The 23,109-nt window shown below is 24.9% G+C and overlaps 1 long non-coding RNA gene across 1 annotated transcript in view; it reads right to left on the bottom strand.

The window, feature by feature from the left end:
* LOC122857181 overlaps nt 1-23,109 on the bottom strand; it is a 94,403-nt gene that overhangs the window by 67,913 nt on the left and 3,381 nt on the right. Inside the window, exon 2 of the long non-coding RNA XR_006374186.1 lies at nt 4,504-4,609. This is a non-coding gene — a long non-coding RNA (uncharacterized LOC122857181). The remainder of the gene's footprint in view (nt 1-4,503; nt 4,610-23,109) is intronic.

The raw sequence follows: 23,109 nt of genomic DNA on the forward strand, positions 1-23,109 counted from the left end.
ATTATGAGTTAACTGACTCAAAAGCAAAACAAAGTGAGCAAAAAAGTGACTCGTCGAGTGGACCAAACTCAAGAAGATCTGAAACCAACCAAAACCACCACCGCAAAACCATTCATTCTTCATTTTTCTATCCTCGATTTCATTCACGAATTTAATCGTCTTCTCAGAAACGACCCTATACAAAATACAGCATAGCATTTTTACTCTTTTTTTTTTTTTTACCTCCAATTTTATTATCCATTACTTTTTAGATTTTTAATTTTTTTTTAATTTAAAAAAACATTTCTTTGAAATAAGGAAAACGAAGAAAAATTGCTGTAAAAGCAAAATAATATAAATAAAAAAAAAAAATTACTTAATTGAATAGAAAATATATTTCTATAGATTATGAATAAATATATTTTTTTTATCTATTCAATTTAATTACAACAAAATGAAAAAATAAAAAAAATAAAAATTTATACACAAGTAAATAATAGTCTCAAGAATTTATAGAAATTTTATAAAAAAAAAATAAAATGCAATTAATAATTTACATTTCAATTCATTTCTAATTCAAAAAATAAGCTTAAAAATTATTACAAAAACATTTCAGTCAGTTTATGTAATATAATAAAACTTTATGAATATGAAAAAAAAAAAAAATTAAAAAGCACGTGCTGGTTAAAATAGTAGCCATCGAGAAAAGCAACTATGGTAAACCGCGTGTCTCATCAACGCTATTGTGATACAAGTGTATAAAATTAATGTAAAAAGATATTTTATATGTATATAAAATAAATAGAAATATAAATATTATAAAAAAAAAAAAATAATAAACTACATCTAATAACAAGAAAAATAACAATAATAAATCTCATTAGTATAATTTTTTTTCCCATCAACAATATAAATAATATATTAAAATTATTATTAGCCTATCAACAAGATGAAATCTCTTTTGATATCAAAATAATAACTGAGTATATTGAAGCATTGTTGGCATTTATCGGATTTCATAATTTGCTCAGTATTTTAATCATGCATAAAACGTCAGACGAGTCATCATGTATCGGCATATTATTTATTCTATATTTAAAAATATAATAACAATATATGATTTCATTTAAACCGGTAAATTTCCATCGATCAAATTTTTTTTATTTATATTACGATGATTAAATCAACTCATATTGTAATTCAATTAAATTTTTTTTTTTCTTTCAAATAATTCGATAATAAATTGTTAATAAAAATGTTGTATATATTTAATTGTAATTTATATTATTATTTAATTAATTAATTAGATATTGTTAATTATAAATTTGTTGTATATATTTTTTTGGATTTAATTTAAAATCTTTTTTTTTTTATTTAAATTGTCAGCAGGTGAAATGCGGTGTATTTTGACCATTCAAGCGTGTTATATTTTATAATTTTTTTTGGATTATATTTCTGTGCACTTGTCGATGTTATATGTCATAGAGAGAGAGTGTATCTTTTGGTTAAAAAGCAAAGGCATTGAGAGTATAACCCGTGTGCCTGAGATGCGCGCCACGATGCGTTAAATTAAAGTTCAACCCCCGAAGAGTGCCAGCTGTAACCAAGAGGGCTCTGGTTTTTTTTTTTTCTTTTTTTTTTACATAGTACATATATACACGAGAATATTATATACCTTTCGTCCTTAAAGATTGAATCCGTGACTACTTTTATATTCTTTTTTTTTTTTCCTCTTTTTTTTTTACTTAAATTTTTTTTTCCATTTTATATAATATATTTCTTCTTGTTCACAGGATGTTAACGAATATACATATGTATATAAGGGCAAGTATGTGAGAAATGTATATTTATATATCTTGTGCGAAAAAAAAAAATCATAAAAAAAGTTCCAGGTGATCGAAGACAACGTCGCAACTTGCGTCAATGTAATAATCGTGCCCCTTGTCGCGACCTTCGTCTTTACCCCTAACCACTCGTCATTTTTTTTTCCTTTTTTTTTTTATTGTATTCATTTTTTCAACTACCATCTCAACCCCCTAACTGACTATTCTCCATTCACTCTGATCCGTTTGAAATAAAAATAATATATGTAAAAGTTGGAATGAATTTTTTTTTAATTTCATTTAATTATCATTCAAAAAAATATATCTATAACAATATAGAATTTTTTAAATTGAAAACAAGATAAAACAATTTTCTATATGAAAAAATAAAAAGAAAAAAAAGTTTTGCTATTGTTGCAAAAGAAAAATAAATAAAAAAATAAAACAATTTTCAAATTTTTTTTAACTTTAAATCCCTCAAACGTACAACCCTTTTAATACCCTGAATTTAAATTCAAATAAAGGTTCTGAAACTCTTATCATCAACAAAGTCAATTCCCCCACCAAACAAAAATATATCCGGGTCCAAAAAAGCTCACTCAGTCCAGTGTTGGCGCGCGCGTCGTCACCCAGCAAACTTTTGCAGATGAAAAATAAAATAGAATAAATTGCAAAAAGACAAATGTCATTTTCATGAAATTTCCCCTTTCTTTCTGCATTAAGAATTGTAGAAAACCCATATAAATATATATACATATATAGTTGTCATCATTGTCGTCTTTGTATTCGTCGTTGATACCAAGAACCACACTATAATTTTATCTCACTCACTAATATTTATCTTACATATTTTCTTACTTTTTCCTTAAACTCCCGCCTTTTTTAACCCCCCACTCTATATATTTTTTATCAGCTCATATACATATATTTAAAATAGAAATAGAAAATAAAAAGAAAGAAGAAAAATAAGGAAAATGAAGATAAAATATATATATATAGATACACAACACAAGTCCACACTGTTTTTAACCCCCCTTAAAAAATATTTTCATCTCATTTTACCACAATTTCTTTCTCTCACTCGTTTATATATACATAGTATTTTCATCGTAACGAGAGCAGAAACACCCTCGCTACTTTTAATCGACCCACGCTTTTCTTTAGCTTATACATACCTAGACCAACCTACCACCCCTTTTTTTTTCTTTTTATTTTCCCTCAATCTTGCCCTCTTTGCCATCCACTGTCCCCCTTCTTTTTGTCCCTTCCATACTTGCAAAACTCACCATCATTTCCCGCATCCTCAGGTTCCTCATCTACATTTTCACCCTGTGCATATATATAACCCCCCTCTTGCCCCTTTTTTTTCTACCCCATCGTCATTTCTGTATAACATCCCTTCTTTTCCTCTTTCTTTCTTTCTTTTACTTGTGGACTTTTGCTGCTACAGCTTTTTTTATTTCCATTTCACTTTTCCCTCTACACGATGCCCCTTTTATCCCAGACCAATTCTACCACCATCAACCCCCCTCCCCCTTGTCTTTTCCTCTCCTCTACCTTTCATCTTATATTTTTCTCCCTTTTTTTTCGCCATACTGTAAAACCATCCTCATCCTTGTGCGCTCACTCGCTTGTCCCCCCAAATGAAAATCCTTCCTTACTCTCATCTTTTACTTTTAGACATATAGGTATAAGTAAGGGCGTTGTCTTTCCATCGAAAAATGGACTATAATGGATTTAAAACAATAATTTTCTTTGTTTTTTTTTAATTTTTCTTGATAAAGAATTTTTTTTCTCTCACTTTTTTTTTTTTATTTAATTATTAAAAAAATTCATGGGTTTATTTTAAAATTTTATGGGGTATTATTTTATTTTGTTTTTTTCTATATAACATATGATTTGGAATTTTTGTTAAATTTGAATTTTGAGTTTTAATAAAATTTAATTGATGGTATCGTGAATTATCATATTTTTATTGAGTATTTAATTCATATAAATCAAATGGGAATAAAGTAAACAATATAAAATTAATTTCGATCCGTCGGAAGTCGTAATGAAATTTAAAAAATACTTAAAAATCAATTGTTTCAGATAGTCAATATATTAAACAACATTTTTGATGAGTATATTAAAATATTATTGGATAATTTAAGCCTCAAAATTCAACAATAAAAACACAACTTCATATCTTTACAAAAAAAAAACAAAACTGTAAACGAAATTGTTGAACCCAGAAAAATTGATCCGAGGAAAACTACTATTATAAAATTGAAAAAATACCTGTATTTCATATGTACATATAAAAATACATAATAATAATATTAAAGAAATTTATAAATTTATTTAAAATAAGAAAATACTAGTAGTAAGTACATAAGATATTTCAGAAACATAAAAATATCCATAAAGTAAAATTGATCTAAACAAAGGACTAAATCACTTTCAATGTATATAAATAATATATATATATGCATGAATGTTTGGTATTCAGTATAGGTTATATATATACTTATAATCTAATCGTAAATGTGAAGATACTTTTGCAGTAAATTTATGGACGATTACGGTAAAATCTCATAACCCAACTTATATGTATGTAACTTTATGCGTAAACATAAATAATTTTCTTTTCTATTTTTGTTATATTTTCTAAAAAATTATACTTTTAAAAATATAAACATATCTATGCATATAAACATACCATGATTTTACTATTTCCTCATACGAGCCATTTGTAATATTCTTCGAAGTAGTTAATGTTGAATTTGACGATCGTTGCAACTTCACTTGCAGGAAACAAAGTTTAACTGAAAAAAAAAAAAAAACAAAATAATAAAATAAAATAATAATACATAAAGAATAAGACAAAGTCAGTTGTATATGTTACAGTAAAGAAAATGACTTGTACATGAAAAAAGGGTGGAGTATGATGAAACAAAGTTGTAAAATATATAAAAAAAAAAAATATGATTTTCAGAGAATATTCTGTCCAAGATTCCCAGATTGAGGAAGAATGAGGCTGGCAAATCGTTTGTGTGTTCGGTAAAAAAAATAAAAAAAGGGCTTAAATAAAATAATAAAAAAACAAGAAGTATATACATATAACAAAAATTGTAGCAAGAGCGAAAAATCAGAAGAGTGCTTTACTGCATCATCAGATCTTCTTCATTTCTTGAAGAATCATGTACAATTGTTGCTGTTATTATTATTTAACCATCAGTAAGTTATGTTGTATAAGATAGTGTATGTATGTGTGTGTTTGGTGTGGGAAATCATGATACTTTTTTTTTTATATTTTATCTACCAGCAAAACTCGCTGGACCATCACACACAAAGTGAAAGGTCCGAGGAAGAGGGCAAAATATAAAAACAGTGGGGCCACTCACGTGCAACTTTTAAATATATATATAAATATATTTCAATATATTTCAACACACTTGAAACATTTATTTTCGACTGCCATTATCCACTTAACATTTCATTGATCCCAATGAATTTCCCATTAGTGTCTTGTATTTTTATATTAAATTTTTATTATCAAATTGTAATTTGTTATTTTTTTTTTTTCATTTTTTCATTCAGCTTATTTCTTGTAAGGATTTATAATTTTTTTGATAATTCAATTATCATGATAAAACTGCCAAAATAAATATAAATATATAAGCAATTGATTGAATAATTAAACGTGTGAATATTTTTTTATTTAAATATTTATTTTTGATTTATAAAAGAATATATTTAAATATATTTGTTTTTTTTTTTTTGTCATGAGTATTGCATATTACGATGCACATATCCCCGGCGGTTAAATTTAACATGTAAGGTATGTATATATAAAAAGATGCAAAAGAAAGGATAATATACAGGTTCACTCGACTGTGATGGTTCACAAGAAGAGTATATGTGTATAACCAATTGAACAAAGATCGAAGGCGGAAGAAATGAGATCGTGTGGGAAACACACCTTCCATTGCATGCTAGGTGGCCTGTATATATACCTTTTGTGAATTGCTATAAATATATATCTAAATATATAGATATATAAACACTGCAATGGGCATCACTCAATTTTTACAAAAAAAAAATAGTATATATTTATTTAAAAATAAATAAAGCTATATAAATAAAATAAATAAAATAAATGTAACAAATTGAGTACAAGAGTAATTAAAGTGACGGTAAATTATTTGTTTATATATTTTAAATAGACGATTAACTCTTTCGCGCACTAACGATCATCTCAATGTACCGATAGATCATCGATCCATGTCGCCATTCACATTGTTATTGAAAAAAAAAAAAAAAATCTTTAAAGAGAAATTAAAGGTAGTGAGAAAATAAAAAAAAACTATGACTTTTTTTCTCATGTTGATCGAGTAAATTTTTGTCTTTTTGTATGTATAATGTTAACGTTGAAATACATTGGATAAAAAAAAATTTAAAAAGAGAAATATAGATATAAAAAGAAAAATAAAAAATGTGAATATAGAAAAATAAATGAGAGGAAATAAAAAAAAAGATAAATGTGTATATGGAGGGGAATGGAAAAAGGAAAAATATTCATATATATGAGAGAGGGCGGGTTTGACCATGATAGTGTGGTGAAAATTTTAAGGGAGGGGAATAGAGGGAAAAATGCGCGGACGCGAAACGACGACGAACCCACCGTTGGTTTATAAACTGGCGGGCAAATGGAAAAGGGTAAGAAAGGAGGGAAAAAGAGGGGCAAAAATGGGAGGCGGCATTCTCAAATGTAGAAAGAGAGAATATTGTCGTATCAAACAAGCATTGAAGTCTCTAAAATATAGAAAAGTGTATTTTTTTTTTATTTATTATCAAAAAAAAAAAAAATTTCTAAATTCTCAATTTACAAAAAAAAAAATGTAATTTATATAATTACAAATGTATATTTTTTTTTAATTTATAGATTAAATAATTAGTATTTTTTTTTTTTCAAAAAAATAAAAAAGTTTTTGGTTTAAAATATTATAATTTTTGAGCCAAAAAATTTTTTTTTAATTTGATAATTTAAATATTTGACTAAAAAAAAAAAATTATAATATAGATAAATTCGTGTAAATTCTAATCATAAAAAAAACCAATAAAAAAAAAAACTCCCCAAAGTTTTAAATTTACAATCATAAATTTTATTAACAAAAAATTTGTTAAAAAAAATTAGATCAATTCAGCGTAAGTATATGGAATGATATAAAATATTAATATAAAAAAAAAAATATATATATAAAATATATTTAATGATAAATTCAAAGTCAGGGTGGTATAGATTGAAAACGATTAAGAAAAACCGTGACGAGCATTGTGTTTCTTTCGCGTTTGCCGTGGTATATATATCTTACATGTGTGAAGGCTCGTGGCCGCCCCCGGGGTCGTGGCCCGGGCCCTCCTGCCGCCGTACAATAATCTTCTTGGTCATTTTTTTTTATTTTTTATTATTTAAAAAAAATATTTTCTTTTTTCATTTGCTTGTGAGTGTGCATATAAACCGTATAAGTAACGTGCAATATATATATAGTATCAAACAAACCTCCGGTTCTCTTTATACTTGTTTTATTTTCATCTGTGTCTTCTTCTTTTATTATACATATATACTTTTGCCCTCAAGTCTGTGTAATTGTCTACAATATTGTTTAAGTTTTAGTATATATATATATGTGATATTATATGTACTATATATATTCACCGATGAGTTTACGAGGTATTTTATACTGTATATAAGGTGAGCAAGCAAAACAGATGACCCGGGGCCATCGACCGGAAGAAATAATCCAGTTAATTTTTTTTTTTAGATATCATTGATCCGGATATACACATTTTAAATATATAATTTACTATTATTTAATTTAACACTAAAAAATTTGTAATTATATCAATGAAAAAAAAATAAAAAATATATATAAATTGATTCAAGTCAAAATAAATATATAAAATTGAAAAAAAAAATCAAAATCAAGTAAAAAGCTCAATTCAATTAAGCCAAATAAATAGCCAATTTTTTTGATCTTACAATGAAAATTAATTTTAAAAAATTCTAAATAATAGTATAATTGAAAAAAAATATAATTTATAATAAAATGCGAATTAAATAAAAAAAAAATTCAATAAATCAAAGTACATTAATATTGTAAAAAAAAAAAAAAAATTATTTACAATAAAACAATTACTGTTGGAGACTATATGCTGTGCAGAGGCATGAAAATATAAACGAAAAGCAGTTAGCCAGTCACGCGTTGTGGTCGGGCGGTGCGGCGTCAAGTAAAATTGAGCGGATTCGAGGTTCCCGTCGGGTGTATATATACATTGCTATGTACTTGGAGATAAATACACAAATGAGTGCAATAGAAGAGTACTAGTACATTAAAGTTAAAAAAAAAAAAAAGGAATCTATATATATCTGCGCAAGAAAAAAAAAAAAAGGGCAAGGAGGGGTCGCGGTTGAAGAAGGGGACAGTAGTGACTGTACAAAGGGAGTGTATAAAAAAAAAAAAAATACATACATATAAAAATGGTAGTACATGAAGTTGATGGGTTGGGTATATGGTTTATATACTGAAGTAAAATAAAAAAGATGGAAGATTGGTCCTGTAATAGTCGTTGTCGTCGTCGTCGTCGTCGTGTGCGCGAGTCACCAAGTAACTTGTGTCACTTTGAAACTTTAGAGTCGCGGGGACACACTGAGTAGGCGTGGCTCTTGGTAAATTTATATATTTTTTTTTTTTCTTTATTTTTAATTTGCGGGGGCCCCTCTCTTTGATGGGTGTACATTTGCCATTGCAATATACCATACCACATCATTTAACTGAATCGAAAAAATAAAACCATCAACAAAATACATACAGTTGTATCATGAACTATACTACCGCGATACAAAATTATATACATCGCTGAAACTTTTTGCCGCATCACAATTTTTTTTTTTTATTTATATATTTTATATAATAATGTAATTGTCTTTTTATATATTAAAACGCATCGCACATATATATTTATATATCTATTATATATTTTCTTTAATAATTATTATTTTTAATGACAATTGTATCTAAGAATTTTTCGAAATTTATTTTTCCTTTTTGTATATGTATTGTGGAAGTAAATATTTAAGACCCTTTAATTTTTTCTTTTTTTTTTTTTCGTTATTTTATAATTTTTAAATTCTTGGTCTTTTGAGACAACATAAAATATTGTTTGTTGGTACGATATATACGAGTAAATAAGAAAATCCAAATACTCGTTCGTCACGAGCTTGTGGTCGGGTGGAGAGACGCCGCCGTCTCATTTCGCGCGGCCCAATCAGTCTCGTAATCACTGTGCTGAATGTAACCCTCTCTGTGTGCCGACTAGGTGACGTTGGTCCTTGACTATATACACTCACTTGCTGCCACTCCCACTCTATAATTTTTTTTATATTTCTCATTTTTTTTTTTTCATTATTATTAACTATATATATTTTTTTATAAATAAAAATTTTTGTTTAAAAAATTCCATGGGTTTCTATGAATTTAATAATAATTTTTCTCTTTAAACTTGAAATTTTTATTTGTTTAAATATCCAAAATTTAAAGGTAATATAATTTGCAATATACTTTTATTTTTTTTTTTTTTCAAATAAAAATATATTTAATTGTCAATTTTATGAATAATTTTATTTTTTATTTCAAATTATATAAGCAATAGATTTTTGTTTCAAGTTTTAAAAATTAAAAAATATTATATTTTGCAATATAATCTCTACACATGGATGTAATAAAAAAATTAATTTTTTTTTTTTCAACTTCAAAGTGTCTACACATGACCCTAATCACTTGATATTAAATTTTTCATATTTTTAATGTATTTTTGAAATTATATAAAAGAAAAAAAAGGTTTGTTTTTTTACGAAATATCTCATATATATATATAATGATTGTCGTAACGCATTCACGCTGATTGTCGGTGTCCAGAATAAAAATTATGATGCAGTTTCTCGGAATAATCGTATAATAAAAAAAAAAAAAAATATGGTGGTAAATGTAAAACAATGTTAAAAAATAAAAAAAGAAAATTTATTTTAAGTAAATATAATAATAATGCATAGATAAAAATACATCAATGAAAATGATTTCCAAGATTTTCTGTCGTTTTATAAAATACATATTTAGCCATGTCCAGTGTGTTTTAAAAAAAAATATATATATATGTATATGTTGCAAGTATTTTTGCTTGTGTGTGGCATGATTCCTCCAATTACCATCGAAAGAACCAAACGACCATTCTAAGAATACACATATAACTGCATATAACTTTTTTTTCATATTTTTTTTTTTTTTTTTCATCTTTCTCTACGTTTTATTTTATAAATTATATTTTTTTATTTATCTTTATTTTTTTGTAATTATTATATTGTACTTTTCTTTTTTTTTTATTATCATTATTATTATTTATTTTTATTTATACAATTTTCCTTTCTCTATTTATTATAATTTAACTTACTTTTGCTCGTTAATTTTTTAATGTTAATTATTCTTTTTATTTTTTTCTATTTTGATGTTAAATTGTTAATTTTTATAAATAATAAAATAATGTGGACTTTTGAATGAATATAATAATAAAAAAAAAAAGAAGAAAAGACAAGGTAAAATCGGTTTGACCCCAACGTGTTTGAAAGGTGCACGCGAGTAAACATCATTTGTACGTGCAACGTGCTTCCTTCTTTGGTATATTTAAAATAGTTTTTATGCGTCTATGTTAGTTTTTTTTTTTTTTTTAAATTCCCATAATACAAACAAACAGGTGAATCTTTTTCAATGAATATTGATAACAAATAAACATTTGGATCATTGAGACAGGTATAATAGAAGGCGCAGTTTGGCCTAATTGTTCTTTTCCTGACAGCTCGACACTTTGTTTCCTTGTCAGTTTTAAAAATCATTTTGAAAAAATTTATTTACCGTTATATTGTAAATATAATTTAAATATTTAAAATATTATAAATTATATTTTTACAATAATAGAATGAAAAAAAAAATTTTTTTAAATACTTTGAAAAATATTTTTAAACACAATTTTGTAGTTATTATTGATTAAAAATTTTTTATTTAAATGGAGTTAAGCTTTTTTCTAATTTTTTTTTTTGAATTATATATTTTTCCCTGACTTTTAGTATTTTTTTCCAAGTTATTATTTGGATGAAAAATTATTTCCAAGTATACAAATTTCATGATACAATGGTTGCTCATATTGAAACAACGCCTAAATAAAATTCTTCTGCAAGTTACCGAATTTTATTCCAATTATTTTCATATGGAAAAGCATCAAACAATTACTAAACGAATAAATAGTCTTCAAAAACAATTAACGAGGCAAATGTATTGTCATTTGTCCGTCTGTTGTAAGTTAATAATATTCAATTTTTTAAAAAATAGCCAATAAATTGAAACAATAAACAATTTAACTAATAAATGAAAAAATTAACTATATATATATATCAAAAATAAAATGAAAAATAATTTTACAAGTATTTATAAAACTTTTCAAGTAATTTTTTTTTCAAATGAAAAACAAAATAATAATATATACAAAAAAACACATGTATAATATATAATATTCTCACGCATCAATATGAAATTGTTATTCAATAAAAATATATGATAAAAAAAAAAAAAAAAAATGATTGTAATATGATGTGCATCAATTCACTTACAGGTGGAATTCAACCCAGAAGTTTATATTCCAATATAGGATTCATAACTGTTGGAATATTGTAAAAAAAAAAAAAAAGGGATAATAAAGTGGAAGAGATGAGGTTAAAAAAAGATAATAAATAAAAAAATATACAAGTAAGACAAGAGAAAAGTAGAAAAAATAAAAAAATAAAATAAGTAAGTATCTTGAAACGAAGCCGTATCAATACGTGACTCACGCGTCTTTCAAACGATATATGTATAATTCAATATAGGTAAAATTTTTATATATATAAATATACTTTTTTTTTTCTTATTTTAATATATTTTTGTATGGATGAAAAGAGGATGGTAACGCGTACGTCGGTAAGTACGACAGAGGCATTGCAACGTTGCATCACGTATACCACCTGATGCGCGTGCATGAGAGGATCAAAGTGCCGTGTATATAGTTTATCCAATGATTCAATATGACCATGATTCCATTTCAAAAACCTTTCAATATTATTGCCTTCTGGATCGAACATTTTTTTTTTTTTTTTTTTAAACTTTTTTTTTACAATTTATATATATTTTTCTTTTCAATTTTATTTTTCAAACTAATATATTCAATTATTTTTATTATTATTATTATATTGTTATTAGATTATATGTTTATTGATTAATAAAAATATTTTATTAATGTAAGATATATTAGTCAATTTGTTTTAATTGTGAATGTAACAACAAAAAATTGTCAATCTAAAAAAAACGTGATTTTTATATATTTGGATATTAATTATTTTAATTGTTAATTTTTTGTTGTTATTTTTCAAAATTATGTACGAGTTGTAGTTGGTATTATAACGAATTTAGTGCAAAAAAAATCAAACAAAAATATTCATTTGTAAATGCAGGAAGTAATTATTAGTTTAATATTTTTTTTTTTTTCTGTGCTAAGTACTAATCTCGCTTCATACGTATTGGATGACAGAATTGAAAAAAAAAAAGGAATTTTATATATTTTTTTTTTTTGAAATTTAGATATATAATAGTTTTTAAAAAAATATAAGAATTAAATTATTCTTTATGTTCTTCTATAATTATAATTAGTTTTAAAGAAAAAAAATTGTTTTAACAATAAATATGCAACTTGGCGTGTCGTTTTGTCGACTTCCTTTCGACAAATGTCAATAGTATTTATCTTATCCACTTCTTTTCCTTAGCTAACACTAAAAAGTGCACAAAGTGTGTAAAAATAATACACACATAGTCAAGCACAAAAAAAAAAAACCTCTATATACACTACACGATTATCTTTGAAAAAAAAAAAATAGCAGGAAGTTTAAATGTGCATCGTGTACACCCCAGTATAGCAATAATTATTTAAAATTATAAACACTATATACAAAAGAGCGTAAAAAATTCTACGAAACATATAAATATATAATAAAATAAATAAATAAAATTTCTAACTAGACTTACAATTGTTAAAAATTTAAAAAAATTACGTACATAGAAAAAAAAAAAAAATAAAACGTGTGTAAAAAGCGAAACTTATATGTCACAACCTGAATTTCTCTTATCTTATTTATTTATATTTTTTATTTTCTTTTGTTGTATACCGTATGTATTTGTATATATAATATTATTTTATCTCTTTTCCCCTTCTTTTTATCCTTTACATGCCGCACTTTAAAATACATTTTATATTAACCGAGTTTTCAAGTTGAATCCTTTCGCATATACACAAGATTCTTTTTTTTTTTTTAAATGCAAATTCCACAAGAAATAATAAAAATGATAAATATATTTTTATATGAATAGTAAATACACAAAATTGACAATTAAAATTGAAAAAATTCCTTCAAACACAGGTGTTTTATCATCAATTTAATTCTAATAAATTTCATAAGAAAAAAAAAATGACTCAATTATTATGTATAGCATTGAAAAATTTAAAAAATAATTTTTTTTATATACATATTAAATTAATTTTATTAAAACAATTAATCAGCATGATTTTATATGAAAAATAAATTACGTGTAATTAAAAAATAAAAAATAAATACTCTCCATTACTCAATTACAATCCCTATAACTTTGACCCTCGCAAAAACACCTAAATCTTCTTCTTCTTCTTACATTCAACAGTAAAAAAATTTTAAAAAATTATTATGTGTGATAGTATATCGTACAAAAGTCTTGAAAAGCGATTCTCGAATCGTGCGCGTTATCGTACATCCGTATCTTTGAGTCACGCATGTGAAATAAATAAAATGAAAGGGCAAATCTATATATATATTTGCAATATCTATGTGCAGAGATGAAAATAAAAAGAGGGATGTAATAGACAGAGCGAGAAAGTGAGAGAGCAATCAGAGAAAAATAATAAAAAGAGATAATAATAATAATAAAATTATACAAAAAAAAAAAAAAACATACATGTAATATGTTTGAGAAAGAAAAAAAATAATAAAAAAAGAGATACTCGTGTCGAGATCCTTGTGTCTAGTTACAAATTTATATATCTATATAAAATATAGAGTCGTGTGATGGGTATGGGATATGTGTACTGAACATATATAAAAATAAATAAATAAAAAAAAAAAGGTACAAAGGTAAAAGGGGAAATACAAGGATATAGAGACCGCTCAGGAGTTATTTGTCCCGAGTATCTATACATTTTATACGTGAGCTTTTATAAGGTAGTTTTATGTCAGGACCCGAAGAAGAGACTTCACTCGCACCTGTTGCTTCGGTTCACCGCACTAAATCGAAAATATTTCTGTCTTTATTTTATTTCATCATAAAATAATTATACAATAATATTCAATAAATAAAATTAAATAAAAAAAAAATAATAAAAATGAATTTGAAATTGTGAAAATTTGATAAAGTAATTTTGATTTTTTTTGTTTAAATAAATTTTAAATATTAATAATAACGCGTTTTTTTTTATATATTGTAAAATTTTTTTTTTTTTTTTATTTTACCCGGAATTCATTATAAAATAATTATACAATAATATTTAATAAATAAAATGAAAAAAAAAAAAAATTCTAGTATTATAAAAATTTGCTGAATTGATTTTTATTAATAATTATTATAAAATTTAAATTATTTCTTTTATTTTATGGGAAATATATTTTCATTTATTTATATTATCATAAAAAAAATAAAATTATACAATAATATTATTTAATAAGTAAATAAAAATCATCTGATTGATGGAGATTTTTTTTTTAATTATTAATAAATTAATAAACAATATAAAATATATATTGTAAAATATAATTTTATTTTTTTATTATACCCGGAAGATACTATACAGTATACAAATAAAATAATAAAAATTTATATATTTTTTTTTGTTTATAAATTATGGAGTTTGTTGCAAGTATGTTTGTAAGTTATATGGCAATTGTGTATCATGAAATTTTTACTGCTAAAACAATACAGCCAATCAAAAGATTCAGTGAACCGAAAAATTGACGTTAAAATACACCATGTTTATGTAGATGCACACAAAATTTCGCACATATGGTTTTATATGTTTTTGTTACAAGACTAAAAATAGATAAAAATAAAATAAATAAATAAATTATTCTACAAGAAATAAAAGATCTATATTTTATTTATAACATGTCCCCTTGTTTGATTCAATTTATTCCCATGAGATTTTTATGGATACATCCTACCCATTTTTTCCTCTAAATATCGTCACCTTGAATTCTATTTAATACACGCATATATTTATATTTTATCTATTAATTTTTTTTTTTATTATTTATATTCAAATAAATTTTTGTAACACAATATTATGATGACATTTTCAAGACTGTATTAATTTTTTATATCATGTGATATGACTTTGGGATCATGTTTCATAATAATAAAAATATAAAAATATGATAAATGAATAAGGGGGTTGTTGGTGGTTTTATTTTCTAGAGGATTTATTTTATCTCCCATGAGAACTATGAAAAAAAATGTAAAAAAATTTTTTAAAATCAATTAAAATTTATAATACAATAATGAAAAACAAAAATAAAAAATTTTTTTATATTCAAAGTTTTGTAATTACATCCCTTATTTTTATTTTATTAATATAATTATTAATTTTCATTTTTATAAGTCAATTTTTGTCGACAAATGAATTTAAATTTTCTTTTTATTTTTTTTTTTCTCCTCACCCTTCGACTTGGATTATCATCAATTTACAAAGATCAAAAGAAAAAAATATTTTTCGCATTAAATCGTTTGGTAAATTCTCTTATGAAAAATAATAATAATATTATTTCATTTTTTAAAAGTGTGGATAAATTTGTCGAAAAATTGACGTATAAAAAACTAAATAATACTTAATCATTTAAAATTGAATTTTTTTGTTTTTCATTTTCACGCGCCATGCAGAGAATCTTTGGATTATTTTGGGTGTCAATGTTTTGATCCACCTTGTATTCATTTAAAAGCACAATAATAATAATAATTTTTTTTTGGAGCTTAAATAGACGCAATCTCTTTTATGTGCGTGACGACCTGGTACGATCGATAAGCCCTTTGTTACTATTATTTTTTTGTATTTTAATTTATTTTCATAATTTTTTTTTTTCGCTAAAATTTGATTGTACAAAAACTTTTGAAATGAAAAAAAAAAAAAAAAAAAAAAATTCAAATAAATCCGTATATGTATATGAACGTTATCGTGCTAACCGACAATTTGTCTTAAAAATAAAAAAAATAATAAAAAATGTCTATTCCTCAAATTCTAATTAAAAAAAAAAAAAAATTTTAAAGTAAAAAAAAAAAAACTAAATTAAATTCTAATCGATCCAATGAATTATAAAATAATTTATACATATAAAGCAAAATTATTATTCAAAATAAACTTGACTATTTACATTTTCTAAATTTATATTTTATATATATTTTTTTTTGTCAAATAATAAACTACGAAATTCGTTATTTCCAGGCGATTAATTACCCACGAGTATCAAGATTTACGGTTGAGATTAAAAAGAGTGAGTAAGAAGAAAAAAAGGAGGGTGGTAAATAAGTGGGTGGAAAAAAAGAGATAGAAAATAAGAAAATGAAACAGAAAAAGAGAGAAATGAGCAAAAAAAGAAAGATAAAGACAACGAATAAGAGGAAAAAACGAAGAAAAAAAAACTTCAAGGCGCGTTCGTGTCGCCCCTACGAATAAGGGTGTACATATATATATGTACAGTTGTGGAATGGGATGCGACTTTTCAAGGAGAAGAGGAATAAAGAGGGAATGTCTAATATATGCCTGCCAAGAGACTATAAAAATCAATACCTCAAATTACCGGGCTGTGCTTAATTTTCTTCTTGGAGCAAACCAAGTCAGCCTATACGAAAATCCTCTTCTTCTTCTTCTTCTTCTTCTACTACTACTTCAACCCTATTTTATTTTGTTTCCTTTTTTTATTTTGTAATTTTATATATCTTTTTCATTTTCTCTTTTATACCAAACAAATTCACCCACCCACCCACCCAACCACCCTATCTCACTCGTGCTGACTCAGAGTCTCTCTACATATATATATATAAATTTATTTATTTTTACGTTTTTTTTTTTATATATTATTTTTCTCTTCTAGACGACGATCAAGACTTGAAAAATTTCTTATTTCGTTTTTTGCATTCACATGCATCGTTTATTTCCATTTTATTTTTTAACCCCTATCTCATATATATATATGTTTTATTTATTTTTATTTTTTTGATTGTTTGGATTATTATTTTTGTTGAATTTTTTATATTTACGTTTGTATTCTTATTTTATGGTTGGATGAAAATAAAATATTTTTAACATAGGTATATATTGTTTTTAAATATTTATGGATGAAAAAATACGTAAATTTTAATTTTTTTTTTATGAGATTTTAAATTTTTTATATAGAATTAGTTAATTTTTTTTTTGTAGGTAATTATTAGATTGTCAAAAAAATATTTTTAATAGTAGAATTGAAATAATATGAATTTTTTTTTACTGATAAAATGTAAAATTTAAATAATTTTTATCAATTTATTGACCCTATAATTAATAATAAATCTATATAGATGAAGTTTATTTGAAAATAAAGAAAAAAAAAATTCAATATATTTTATGAAATTAATGTTATATCAATATTTTTTTTTTAAATTAAGTTTTCATATTATTATCAGTATTTTAGTATTATAAATTCATGTATTCATATTTTTTTTTTGATAAATTGATTGATCAACACTGTAATACAATAAAAACAAGTGGAAAAAAAGAAAAAAAAAATTCGCAAATATTATTATAAATATGTCTTCTGTATTTTCAATCAATTTTCATTTTTATAAATTAATTTACCAAAAAAAAAAAGAAGAAAAAAATAAAGATAAATCTGTTTTACATTAAACACAAAACATTAACTTATTTACAAGGGCAATTACACGAAGGCGTATATGATTATGCAAAGTACAAACGAGAGAAAAGTGAGAGTGAGATAAAAATAAAAGTTTAAAAATAAAAAATAAATCGAAGAGTGATAAAGAAGAAGAAGCATAATACTATATAGTATGAATAAAAGGGATCCATGAAAAAGTAGGGAGAGAAATAAATATAGGGAACAAGTATTGTAAATAAGAATGAGAATAAACTGACCAACGACGAAATTGCGCTGGTCATGGTTCGATTTTTTCGGTCAACTTAATCTGGTTTTTATCTTTTTTATTTAATTTTTTTTAGTCTTGTCCTTGCTTTCTGTTTTTTATATTTCTCCTTGCTCCTTTTTTGTCTTGATATGAACTTTCGCTTTTTGGCAAGGTGGAAGCTAAAGATTTTCGACTGAGACAACAAATAAAATTGTTTGAAAATTGATTGTCGAGTGAGACAGATTCAAGTCAGATGGACGAAGCTAAAGGTCGCAAAGTGAAGAAAAAAAATTACGTAAAAAAAATATTAAGAAAGGGTAGTTTCTTATAATTTTTTTATTTTACTTTTTCTTTGATAAATTGATAGTGGACGTGGACCACCTAGCAAAGTCATGGCCAACTTTACTAACCCCATTGTTCGCTCGGTTTACGACCCCACTCATTATTATTATCATTTTTATTTTTTTTATTTTTATATTCTACTTTTACAGCTATATAACAATGAAATTTTATTTTTATTCATCAATAATCTGTTTGATTTTTCCTTGACCTTGTAATTTACAAAAAAAAAAAAAAAAAAATTATCTAAAATAATTATGTAATTAATTACCATTTAATAAATTATCAAGTTGAAAAATAAAAATATTTTTTACTCCAAAATATAAAGTTTTTCAAGTATATATTCATTTTTTTTTTTTTTGTTTTTTTTGTATTGAAGTGTAGAGAGGAAGTATATCACTGACAACACCAAAAACATTCCTATATTATTATTACTTTTTTTATTTATTTTTTTTGATATTTATATTTATTTGTACCTCGTTATTTTTTCGTGTATATACTCGTTACGGCATTGTTAGATATTCATACACAATACATTCATTTTTTTTTTTACGTTAGACTGAGTTTCACCTTTTTGTATAATGCCGCATCGCACGAGTTTGCTTTCAAAAACATATATACACTTTTTTTTGTTTATTTTACTTTATTATTATTATCATTATTATTTATTATTATAATCATTTACCTAGTGTTATAGGGAAAAAAAAAAAAGAAGAATTTCCCTGTTTTTATTATGTTTTGATTTTTTTTTTCATATCAAGTGTATTAGGGTGACGTTTCGATTATAGGGATGGATTGTATATAGTTGAGAAGGGGAAAATCAGATCGGTCAAACAAGTCAAAACATAAAAATATATATTGTACCCAAGGGACAAATTTATATATAATTTTTATTTACCAATATTGTCAATAATATATCAACTATATTATTATTAATGTGAAAGTATTTAATTATTAATTCAAAATTGTTTATAGATTGGACAAAATTACACAAATTAGTTTTAGTTTGGAACAAGTGTTTCATAAGACTCTGCTCAAAGAAACTTGATGTATTTCCTGTCATTATTTTACGTATAATAAGAAAATTCAAGTAATTAACTTTTATTTAAGGTGAATATACTATTTAAAAAACTTGAATGAATGCATTTTTTGATGGACCTCAAATACTACTGAACAGCTTTAAATCACGATAAATTTATTGTGAATAATAGAAAGAATAAAAATCAAAAGAATTTATTTTTTTCTTAAATTGTCAGCATCTTCATTCAACTAAAGATTGAAAGAACAGATCGGCACCTTTGAGTCTTGACCAATAGTCAAGCTTACACTAAATTTATTCTAATCTTATTCAAATATATCTTTTAATCCCCGCATTTTTTTTTTTCTTATTTTCTCTCTCTTTCAATAGACAACTTTTATCCTCAATATATTCTATATAAAATTCTGCAAATCACTTAAAACTAACTTCTCCAAAAAAATAAAAATAAAAAAGTTACTTGTCGATAAAAAAAACCACAAAATTAAAAATTCGATTAAAAATTAAAAACAATATATAAATACATCCCCACCAATTTTTAATATTCAAATAAAAACCTTCAAAATAATAATAACCCTTGATCTATTTTTCCATCGATAATATAATTAAAATAAATATATAAAAATGAATAATAATAATAAATATAGTTTTCTTGCTCTATTAGCAAATCAATTATTATGACCGATCGATTCAGCTACCACCACCGGACCAACAGATATATCTTGAAAACCAGGGTGTACACTACACCCACACCCACACTAACATATATATATTTGCAAAAGGCAGACTGTTATATTCAAGGGACCAAAGGCAGCACCGGTAATGTACTAAGACGAAGGGTTGATTGCCTCGGGTCTGACTTGTGGTTGTGTTACTGGACCCTGGCCATTGCCGAGGTTCTTTAAGGACCTTAACTATATATATATGCATATACTCTAAGCAAATGTTCTTGAGCAATTCTATACAGACACTATACTCGGGGTGTTTAAAAATATTCAAATCATCAACAAAACTCTCTCTCCATACCTTAATATAATCAAATAATATTATTTATAATTTATTTAAATATTAATAGAATAATTTTTCTTTAATTTTTTTAATAAAATTTATCAATAATTATTGGTTTGCCCATTAAATAACCCATCCTATTGAACAAAATATATACATAGTTATATATGTATAGAAACTAAGATAGAAACTATCGGACAAGACGAAGGAGTTGAAAGTCTCGTTGTAAAACGGAAGTCTTGTGACTTGAAAATATACATATATACATACACAAAATGTATACAACATATACATTGACACACAAAAACCATTAGAAAACCGCACATTTATATATACATGTATATAATATTGAAGATCGTATGTGTTGTGGGTCTAAAGCACATTAGCAAAATCCATGTGTCTTTATGTCTCCATATACACACGTACACAAAAGTTTGAAAACAACACACCTAGATGAATGTTGTTGAACGTGTGTTTAAGGGGTTTTAGCATATATGATATAGGGTTGATGCTAACATGTGTGCAACTTGGACCAACAAGGGTATAAACGACAAACAAGATTAAAAATAAAAAGATGAAGAAGAAGATGAAGAAGAATATGATCATGATGATGATGATGACGCTGAGAGAACCAACTTAAACGAAGGAGTTTAACAAAGATGCTATTTTATATATACATACATGTGAATACAAGAGGGACAATAATTACATCTGAGTGAGAGACTTGTCTACATTTCAGTACAACAAGTTTGAGTGCAAATGTGTGTAAATGGCTTTTGTGGCTACATATAAGAATCGATATATATATGTACACTCACATTTGTGTATGCATTTATACAAAGACGGACATTTGGACTCACGTTGACACACAAACACATATAAATTTTATACTATACTCATGTCATTTTATTAATAATAAATATTCATTTTTTTATCTCATGTATTGTAATGATTTGTGAAGATTTATCAAGTGTAATAATTTGAAGCTAAGACAAAGCTGGTCATACAACGATTTCATAAATTTTCTCTTCAACCCTTAAAACTTATATTATTACGTAAGCAAAACTCCTTTGGCTATCCCCTTAGATTGCATCTCATATATATATATATTTGTCAATGTTCTTTCTCATTTTAATAAACTAAAATATTATATATTTTATCTTTTTTTATATTCTGCCCAAGCGTTTATAATTTGCATTCCCCTCATCTGGTTATACATTGCGCCATACCCTGGCGTTCGCGATATCCATTCTTTTCATTTCCACCCCTTTTTTTTCTCTCTTTCTCTTTGTCTTTTTAACATCTATAACCAACTATACTATTACAACTACAACTACTACTATTACTATTTTAAAACTAATGACCGTTTTAGTATTTATTTTATCATCAATTTAATTTTTTATTTCTTTTATTTATTTTGCAATGTCATATATAAATTATATTCAAATGAATATATATATGATTAATTTTTTTTCTTCTTTTATAATATACAATTTCAACATATAATATATTTTTGCTGAATTATCATTTTTAAATCCAGCGAAAAATGAATATTTTCATATAAGTTGGTTGAGATTATATCAATCAATCAGTGTCTCACACATGCCTATTCAACATGTCATTGAATATATATGGCCTTAAGGTATAACGTATTTTTTTTTATTTCTTTAAATTCTTAAGAAATAAGTTAAAATGCAAGAAATAATAAAAAAAAAAAAAAAACTGATTCGCGTGAATAATTTATTCAGGGTGGTATAGAAAAAGAAGAAAAAGAAAAAGAAACAGAAGTTGAGGGTGGTTATAATAAAAAATAAAAAAAAAAAAAGTGCGTAAAGGATCACGTAAGGAGCTTGAACGAACGGTGATCCGTTTGGTAGAATGAGGGTGACTGGTGGCAAGTAAGGAGGATTTTTAAGGGAGTAAAAAAGAGGGGTATACTGGTTGATATATATATATATATATATAGTAATATACAATTCACAACCATTAACATTATTCAACACACAAACGTCCAATGAACCAACCATTCTTTTTTCTTTATTCAACACATTTTTATATATATACAACCCTCAAACCACCCTCTCTCTTTTTCATCTTGCCCCTTTTTTGCAATGTCCTGGTGTCTTAGTCTCAAGCGCGTCTTTTCTTTCTCTTATAATTTGTTTTTTTTTTTTTTTATTATTTTTACTTCATTGTCTTGCTTTCTCATTTTCATGTTGTCTTACTTTTTCTATCAAGCGTTTACCAATGTCGCGTATAACGCTTTTCTTTGTCTTTTATCTTTTATTTTATATCTTTTTCATCTTATTTTTTAAAACTCCCGTATATGCGGTGCCTGGGATGCTTAATGAGAACCTTCGTATCCCAGTTTCTTATATTTTTTTTTTTTTCTATGTCCTCCCTCCATCGCACTAGCACTAAACCTATATATCTATTTTCTACGACGCCTGTGTAACTTGAGGAATATATATCTAAGAAATGGTTTGTTGGTGGATATAAAAAAAGGGGTGATAAAAATAATAATCATTTTTTTTCTTTTACTTTAGTTTGCATTGTATGACCACTATACATAACTCATCATACTTTTATGTATACGAATATCCTCACGCATTTTTTC

This window comes from Aphidius gifuensis, linkage group LG5 (assembly GCF_014905175.1).
Source record: "Aphidius gifuensis isolate YNYX2018 linkage group LG5, ASM1490517v1, whole genome shotgun sequence".
NCBI classification, from domain to species: Eukaryota; Metazoa; Arthropoda; class Insecta; order Hymenoptera; family Braconidae; genus Aphidius; species Aphidius gifuensis.